Raw genomic sequence first — 9196 nt, 5'->3', positions numbered from 1 at the left:
TTGATAGACACACATTAAACTTTTTAAAAATATTTTGTGGTTGTATATAGACAGCATGCCTTTATTTTATTTGTTTCATTTTTATGTGGTGCTAAGGATAGAACCCAGTGCCTCACACATGTTCAGCAAGTGCTCTGCCACTGAGCTACAGCCCCAGCCCACACATTAAATATTTTTGAATGACAAAAGATAAAAGAAGAAAACATAAAAGACATAATCTTATTGAGAAATATCAGTGCAGTACAGGAAGAGTATTGAGGAGGAGAGAGGGGGGATGGGAGAATGGGGGAACAGTGGAATGGATCTGACCTAACTTTTCTATGTACATATATGAATATACCACAGTGAATTTCATCATTATATGTATTCGAAAGAAATCAATTTTTAAAAAAAAAACTTTAAAATTTTTAAGTATATAGCAGAAAGATCAGTAAAGCAGAGGGGAGTGTAAAGGGAAAAGGGATAAAGGAAGTTCTGGGTACTAAATAGAGCAAATTATATTCCATGCTTTCATAATTATGTCAAAATGAATCTTAAGGTTATGTATAACTAAAAAGAACCAACTAAAATCATTAAATTATATTAAAGCATTTAATAGTATCTTCAGTAATGTGATTAAATAATTTTCACTTCAAATTCATTTAAAAGAGATAGCTTTTTAGCTTTCCTGGATTTTCCTATGATGAAATTTGTCATAATAAATAAGGTCCCATTTTTCAAGATTTAAGATTTTTCTCATTTGGATGTCATGGTAATAAACAAAATGAAGCATAGAGTACCAACTCCAAAGACCCCTATTGTAAGATTAGCAATAAATGTGTTCAATTTTTAAAAAGTAGTAAATATTTATTTCATATAGAGTAATATCAATCTTTCCTAAAAATTTCCTGAAAAGCATTTATGCTCTCATTTTAGGATAGGAAGCATACACATAGATTATGTAAAGTCTAAATATTTTCTTTTTAAATAAATACATGGTAAATTTAATAAAATTGAAAATTGTATAAATTCTCACGCCTTGACTTCAAATTATTATTATTTTTTTGTCCTTCTGTTCAATCTGAATTCTAGTGGCTCCATCTTGTGGTGATAATAAGAATAGGTTATCTGTATTATGTGCTTTATTTTTTGTTTTGTTTATAAAAATATCTAAAATAAAACAACTGTAAAAAAAGTAAAGAAACTTAGTTATTACCGATATGTTTAAATATCTTTTCCTTGCCTTAAAACTTCATAGGTAGTAAGAAAAAAAGGCAACACAGGCAGACATTCCAATATGCTATGATTGGTATGAAAAGATAGATTTGCACAAGGGGCAGTTGCTGCAGAAAAGATTTTTATCAACTCTTGGGAAGGTCAGGTAGAAAATGATAATATGTGATTTAACTTTGAGAATTTGGGTTACATGCTGAACTATTGTTACATGTCAGGAGCCAGGTATATCTTTTGGAGGCAGAATGATAAATTTTAATTCCTGAAATTAGGGACAACAGAATGATGCAAATATCATGAGTCAAATTTGAGAGGTAGACAGCCATCAGATATCTTGAGATGATCCCAAAGAAGAGAAATAGGTAGAAATACCCAAAAGGGATTAGTACAGTGAAATGGTAATTGGAAAGAAAACAGAGGGTATACACTTCTAATCCAGATGCTATTATAAGTTCATCCTTTGAGGCACTATTTTGAACCACATATACAGGAATGTTAGGTAAAATGGTAAAAACAAAAATATATTCAGGTAACAAAGGGAAATATTTTCTGTGAATCATAAATAAAAGAGAAATGCATACTAATCAGTAAAACTAAACAATGACCTGCTGCTCTCTGAGCTCAAAACTGAGTAGTACATGTAGGAATTAATCTCCAACATGATCCTAGGAGTTGAAAGTGCTCAATATATGTAAACTGGAACTAGGAACCCCTATATGTCACATGGTCACTAATAGGAATAATGAATGGTTCTGGAAAACAAGGAATAGTAGCAGGAGTAGCCCCACTTATCGTTATGCCAAATGACCCAGTACAGTACTTTGTGTCAAATCCTACAAATCTAGGCTCATTGGATTAGGATTTCTGGATCCTACTTTATGTACTTTTGCCTGGGATTGCAGAAATCATCCCAATGAACTATAACCCACAGCTGTGACACGGCTCTTTGAGCTACTTGTGTCCAGAGAACCCCAAAATTAACCCAAGTGTGTATGATCAACTAATCTTTGAAAGGGTTCCAAGAATACACAATGGGGGAAATATAATTTCTTTAACAAATAGTATTAAGTAAAGATATATTCAGAGGTTGGGGATTTAACTAAGTGGCAGAATGCTTGCCTAGCATATTCAAGGCTCTGAGTTCAGTCCTCCACCCTAGAAAAAGAAAGAAAGAAATAGGATACATGCACACACACACACACAAAAAAAAAAAAGAAACTGACTCTTATCTTACACTAAACACAAAAATCAACACAAAATGAACCACATATCTAAACGTAAGAGCTAAAACTATAAAGCTTCAAAACAGAATCATAAAAGGAAAACTCTCTAGTATTAATCTTGGCAATCATTTCTTTTATTTAACACCAAAAGCACAAGAAATAAAAACAAAAATTGAAAAATAAGACCACATAAAACTCAAAAATTTCTGTACATGAAAGGAAATAATGAACAGAGTGAAAATTCAACTTATGTATAATGGAATAAAATTTATACAAACTGAATATATGATAAAGTGTTGGTATCCAGAAGATATAAAAATTCAAAGAACTCAATAGCAAAAATAACCTGATTTTATAATGACAGAGGACATACATTATCATACCTCCAAAAGAGATATGTGGTATATAAAAAGTCACAATATCACTAGTCATCAGGGGAATGAAAATCAAAACCTAAATAAGGTATCACTTCTAACCTGTTAGAGTGGATGTTATAAAAATGAAAGATAACATGTACTTGTAAGTATGTGGAAAAATTGGAACATTTGCATACTGCTTTGGGGAACATAAAATGGTGGAGCTTCTATGGAAACAGTATGGAGATGTTCAAAAAAGTTACAAAATAAGACTACCATATAATACAGTAATCCAAATCCCAAGTATATGTCCAAAATACTAGAAATCAGGACACTGTGTTGGTAAATTATAATTATACATAGAAGCGAGATTCATTAGGCAATATTTGTACATGCACATAATGTTATTTCATCTAATTTTCAAGTACCTTTCCTTTCCCTCCCATTCTCCCTTCCCTCAATCCACTTTCTCTACTCTACTGATAGAAAGCAGGATCTTTAAAAATATCTGCAATTCTCTGCTTATTGCAGCAGTTTTACAGTAGCCAAGAAATGGCCATATGTCCATCAATGGATAAAGTAAACATGATATACAAACACATACTGGAATATTATGATAGCAAATTTTAGATGTCAACTGTATTATGAAATACACAGAAAACTGGTGAAGTGTTATTTCTGGGTTGTATTGTGAAACTGTTTCTGGAGGAAATTGAAGTGTGATTTGTTGATCTGAGTGGGGAAGATGTTTCTTCAGTATAGTTTGTCATCTAGAGACCCAGAAAGAACAAAAAATAAAAAAAAGGAAAGGTGATTTTCTGTCTTTACTACAGCAAGAACACTCTTCTCCTGCCTTTGGACATCAGAACTACAGACTTTCTAGTCTCTGGGCTGAGGAATGATACCAGGATTTCCATGGGTTCCTAATACTTTTTCCTTGGATTATTATACCATCAGATTTCCTGTTTCTGAGACCTTCAAATTTTGACTGATCCATACTAACAAAATCCCAGGGTTTGAAGCTTACAAAAATCCTGTCATGGATATATCAGTGCCCATCATCATATGAACCTAATTCCCTAATAAATCCTCATTTTATCTATACATCAAAGCAGATATATTTCATTGATTCAGTCTATCTGCAGAACCCTGACTAAATAAAATATTATGAAACTTTTTTAAAAGAGAGAGAGAATATTTTAATATATATATTTTTTAGTTTTCAGTGGATACAACATCTTTATTTTATTTTTTTATGTGGTGCTGAGTATTATAACCCAGCGCCCCGCACATGCCAGGAGAACGCATTACCACTTTGAGCCACATCCCCAGCCCTTACGAAACTTTTTAAAAGGAAAAAATTCTGACACATGTTACACATGTTATATGAACCTGGAAGACATTATACTAATTGAAATAGACCAATCACACTTGAACAAATTCTACATGATTCTATATGTGATATCTAAAACAGTCAAATTCAGAGAAATAGAGAGTACAATGGTGTTTGACAGGGGATGGGGAGGAAAAAACAAGACACAACTGTATGTTTGTGTGAGAGATTCATCTTAAAGGCAAATATTCACATGCTTGATGTGAAAGAATTTAAAAAGATACTCACCAAAACATACTCTGATAGCAAGCAGGTGTTCCTACTCTCATATCCAACAAACCAAAATTCAAACCAAAATCAATCAGAAGAGACAAAGAGTGTCATGTCATACTGGTAAAGGGAACAATCCAACAAGGCAATAAAATGATATTAAATACTTATGCTCCAAATGCCGGTCACCTATTTATGTACAATAAACACTACCCAACATTACAAGTGAGACAAAACCCATTACAATAATACTGGGAGATTTCAACACCTCTATCACCAGCAGATGTCATCAAGACAAAAATCAGTTAAGACTCTTTACACATTAAAAAATGCTATCAAAGAAAAGGACCTAACAGATATCTATAAAATATTTCATCCAACTACAGCCAACTTCACTTTCTTCTCAGCTGCTAACAGAACCATCTAGAAATCTGATCACATTTTGGAATATAAGTCAAGTGTCAGCTATAAAAAATGGATATAAATTTTTGAACTTATCAGATCACAATGAATTGAAATTCTAAGTTAACTGCAAGAAAATCATAATGATTAGCTAAAACCATGGATACTATAAACAATCTGATTTTGATAACCATTCAAACATATCATAGAGGAAATTCAGAGAGAAATTAAGCTAATATAAAATGGTGATAGGTTGAAAATATATCTGAATATCTGGGACACCATGAAGGCAGTTATAAGAGGAAAGTTTGCAGTTATGAGTGTGAAAGTTAAAATAATAAGATCCCAAATAAACAATCTAGTGCTTCATCTCAAGGTTCTAATAAAGAAGAACAAACCATTTCCAAAAGAAGTAAAAGGCAGGAAATAATTAAGAACTGAAATTAATGAAATAAAAATAATAAGAAGAATCAATTAAAGAGAGAATTGGTCCTTCAAATACATAAACTTGATTGATAATGCCTTAATCAATCTAAACAAAAATGAAAATACTCAATAAAAAATTATATACTTAGTGAACAATGTAATGCTTTGACATATGAATGTATAGTTAAATGAAATGATTACCACAAGAAAGCTAATCTATGCATCACTTCAGTTACATTTTCTGAGAGAGAGAGAGAGAGAGAGAGTGATCATGAGCACACATGGTGAGAATACTTAAGATGTTCTTAGCAAAATTCAGATATACAATGCAATATTATTAACTAAAATCACCATGCTGTTACTTTTGGCAAATGATACAATCCTATACTTAGAAGTCCCAAAGAACTCCACCAAAGGACTTCTGGAATTGATAGATTCAGCAAAGTAGGAGAATTCAAAACCAACCTAATAAAACATTATTATGTAAACTAATAATGAATCCACTGCAAAAGAAATCAGGAAAGCAACTCCATTTACAGTAACCCCCCAAAACATAAGTTCCTAAGAATAAATCCAACCAAAGAAGAGTAAGATCTATACAATTAAAATTACAGAACAATGTATTAAAAAATTAAAGAAAACCTTAGAAGATGGAAAGACCTTCAAAGTTCCTAGATAGGCAGAATTTATATAATCAATATGGCCATAGTAACAACAGCAATCAAATGGTTCAATGCAATCCCCATCAAAATTCAGTGACATTCTACATTAAACTAAAAAAATAAAAATAAAAAACAGTCCTACAATTCATATGGAGGACCCAAAATAACCAAAGAAGTTCTAAGCAGATAAAAAGCAATGCTAGAGGCATCAAAATACCTGATCTCAAATTATACCACAAAGTTATAGAAAAAAAAAATAAAACAAAAACGTGTCATTGGCATAAAACAGAAATAAAGAACAATGTAACAGAAGTCACAAATACAAACCCACATAGAGATACATTCATATGTTCCTGCAAAACGATGCCAAAAATGCATAATGGAGAAAAGATAACTCTTTTCAAAAATGGTGCTGGAGCTCTTTTTACTGTCCGCTCCCCCCTCACCCCGACTGCTTGCTCGGGCTGCACCATGCTTGCTCTGAGCTCCAGGTTCCTACTAAGCTAGGCCACCACCATTTCACTCCAGTCACCATCATTATTATCTACCTGGACCTCATTAGCCATGATGAAATGTTCTCCCACATTTACAAGATCCAGGAGATCGTGGATGGGCTGTGCCTGGAGGTGGAGGGCAAGATGTTCATTGGACAGAGGGTAACATTGATGACTCGCTCATTGTTGGAAATGATGCACTGAAGGACTCGAGAGCCAAGGTACCAAAAGCACAGTAATCCCTGGTGTTGGTATTGTCATAACCATCACTTGCCAGAAACTAGCTTCATAAATAATCATACAAGAAGTACATCAAAAATTACATGAAATCAATCAAAGGCAAATTTGAAGAACAGAGAACAGAGTAAAACCTTTTATGACAGGGCCTGCAGAACAAATCAAGCCCATCCTTGCTAATTTCAAAAACTATCAGTTCTTTATTGGTGAAAACATGAATCCAGATGGTCTGGTCACTTTCCTGAACTACCTTGAGGATGATGTGACCCCACATGTGATTTTCTTTAAAGATGGTTTAGAAGTTGGAAAATGCTAACAAATTAGGCAGTTACTTTGGATCTATCATCTGTCATCATAACTAGTTGTTGCTTGTCATTTACATAACACCAGGACTTAAGACAAATGGAACTGATGTCATCTTCAGCACATTTATTTTTAACTGTGCTTTATTTGGAGTGGAGTCATTGTTTTGTTGTTGTTGTTGTTGTTGTTGTTGTTGTTGTTTAAGAATAATGTCATGTGGGTGGTCTAAAAATAAAGTACATTTAAACTAAAAAAAAAAAGATGTTAGGAAAATTGGATGCTCATATGTAGAAGAATGCAACTACATCCTTTTCTCTCACCCTGCACAAAACTCAACTCAAATTGCATCAACACATAGGAGTTAAACCAGAAACTTTTTGCAACTGTTACAAAAACGCATAGGGTCAACACTCTTACATTTGTTGCAGGCACTGACTTCTTTAATAAGACTTAAGAAATAAAATAATAAGAATAAGAAATAAGCATAATAAAGCTCAAGAAATAATATTAAGAATCAATGAATGGGATAACATCAAATTTAAAAAGTTGTACAGAGCAAAGTAAAGAAGAGCATGATGAGAGTACTTACAGAATGGAAGAAAACCTTTGCCAGCTAGTCCTCAAAAAAAAAAGGATTCATATGCAGAATACATAAAGAGCAAAAATCTTAATTTGTAATAATAATAATAATAATAATAATAATAATAATAATAATAAATGGGGAAATGATCTAAGTAGATATTTCTAAAAGGAAGAAATACCAATGGCCAACAAATACATAAAATAAAATGTTCCACATCTTTAGTAATCATGGAAATGCAAGAAAAACTACACTGAGATTTCCTCTCACTCTAGGTAAAATAGCAATTATTAAGAATACAATTTATAATAGTTGTTGGTGAGTATGTGGGGAAAACATATAGTTACATAATATTAATAAAAACTGCAAATTAGCAAAACCACTGTGGAAAGCATTATGGTGCTTCCTCAAAAAACTAGGAATGGAGCTGGGTGTACTCACGTACACCAGTAATCCCATTGCCTCTGGAAGCTGAACCAGGTGGATCAAGATTTCATATCCATCCTCAGCAAAAGTGAGGCACTAAGCAACTCAGTGAGACCTTGTCTCTAAATAAAATACAAAGTAAGGCTGGGGATGTGGCTCTGTAGTTGATTGTCCTTGAGTCCAAACCCTGGTACCCACCCTCAAACAAACAAAAAAAAAAAAAAACTAGGAATGGAAACACAATAGGGCCCAGGTATCCTACTCTTTGGTATTAATCTAAAAGAATTAAAAACAGCAAACTATAGTGATACATGCAGACCAATATTTATAGCAACACAAATCACACAAGCCAAGATACAGGTACAGCATATAGGTACCCAACAACAAAAAAATGGATACTGTAAACACGGTACATATAAACAATGGAGTTTTAATAAACCACAAAGAGTAAAATTCTGACATTTGCCAGTAAATGGGTGGATCTGTATAACATCAAGCTAAATGAAATAAGCCAGACTCAGAAAGTCAAAGATCAAATGTTTTCTCTTGCATCTGGAAACTAGAGAGAGGAAATAGGGGAAAATTAAAATTAAAGAATGTCTCACAAGAATAAAAAGAAGACCAATAGAGTAGAGGATGGGGATTGAAGGAGAAGGAGGTCGAGAGAGCATGAGAAAGTACTGGAGGAAAAAATCTAACAAATTTTGCTATGTGAATGTATGAATACAACACAATGAATCATATGTATATTTAATTATATATATGCACACATATGTGTATATGTGTGTGTAAATAAACAACCTTTATTTACATGTACAAATATGGCATAATGAATTCCACAATTATGAATAATTTATTGCTTCAAATGAAAATGAAAAAAAACTTAGTATCAGAAAAATAGATAACTGATTAAGTAAATGGGAATTTGAACTATATAGATATTTCTCAAAAGAATAAATACAAATGTTCAATATATTAAAAAATGTTGAATATCTCTAGCAACTAGAAAGATGCAAGTCGAAACTACATTAAGATTTCGTCTCACTCCAGTCAGAAGAGTAATTATCAAGAATAAAATAACAGGGCTGGGGTTGTCTCTCAGTGGTACAGCGCTCCCCTAGCATGTGTGAGGTCCTGGGTTCGAACCTCAGCACCACATAAAGATAAATAAATGAAGGTATTTAAAAAAAGAATACAAACAATAATACTTGTGTGGATGTAAGAAAAATGTACACATATACATTAGTGGGATTTCAAATTTGAAAAACCACA

The 9196-nt window shown here is 32.7% G+C and overlaps 1 pseudogene; it reads left to right on the top strand.

Moving 5' to 3' along the window:
- Positions 1 to 1954: 1954 nt before the first annotated feature.
- LOC124091539 (translationally-controlled tumor protein-like) lies at positions 1955 to 6931 on the top strand (annotated as a pseudogene).
- Positions 6932 to 9196: the final 2265 nt, after the last annotated feature.

This window comes from Marmota monax, unplaced genomic scaffold (genome assembly GCF_021218885.2).
Source record: "Marmota monax isolate L192 unplaced genomic scaffold, Marmota_monax_Labrador192_F-V1.1 WCK01_AAM20220418_F8-fsc00212, whole genome shotgun sequence".
Classification (NCBI taxonomy): domain Eukaryota; kingdom Metazoa; phylum Chordata; class Mammalia; order Rodentia; family Sciuridae; genus Marmota; species Marmota monax.
The sequence above is the reverse complement of the archived record's forward strand: the minus strand, read 5'-3'. Positions and strand labels throughout refer to the sequence as shown.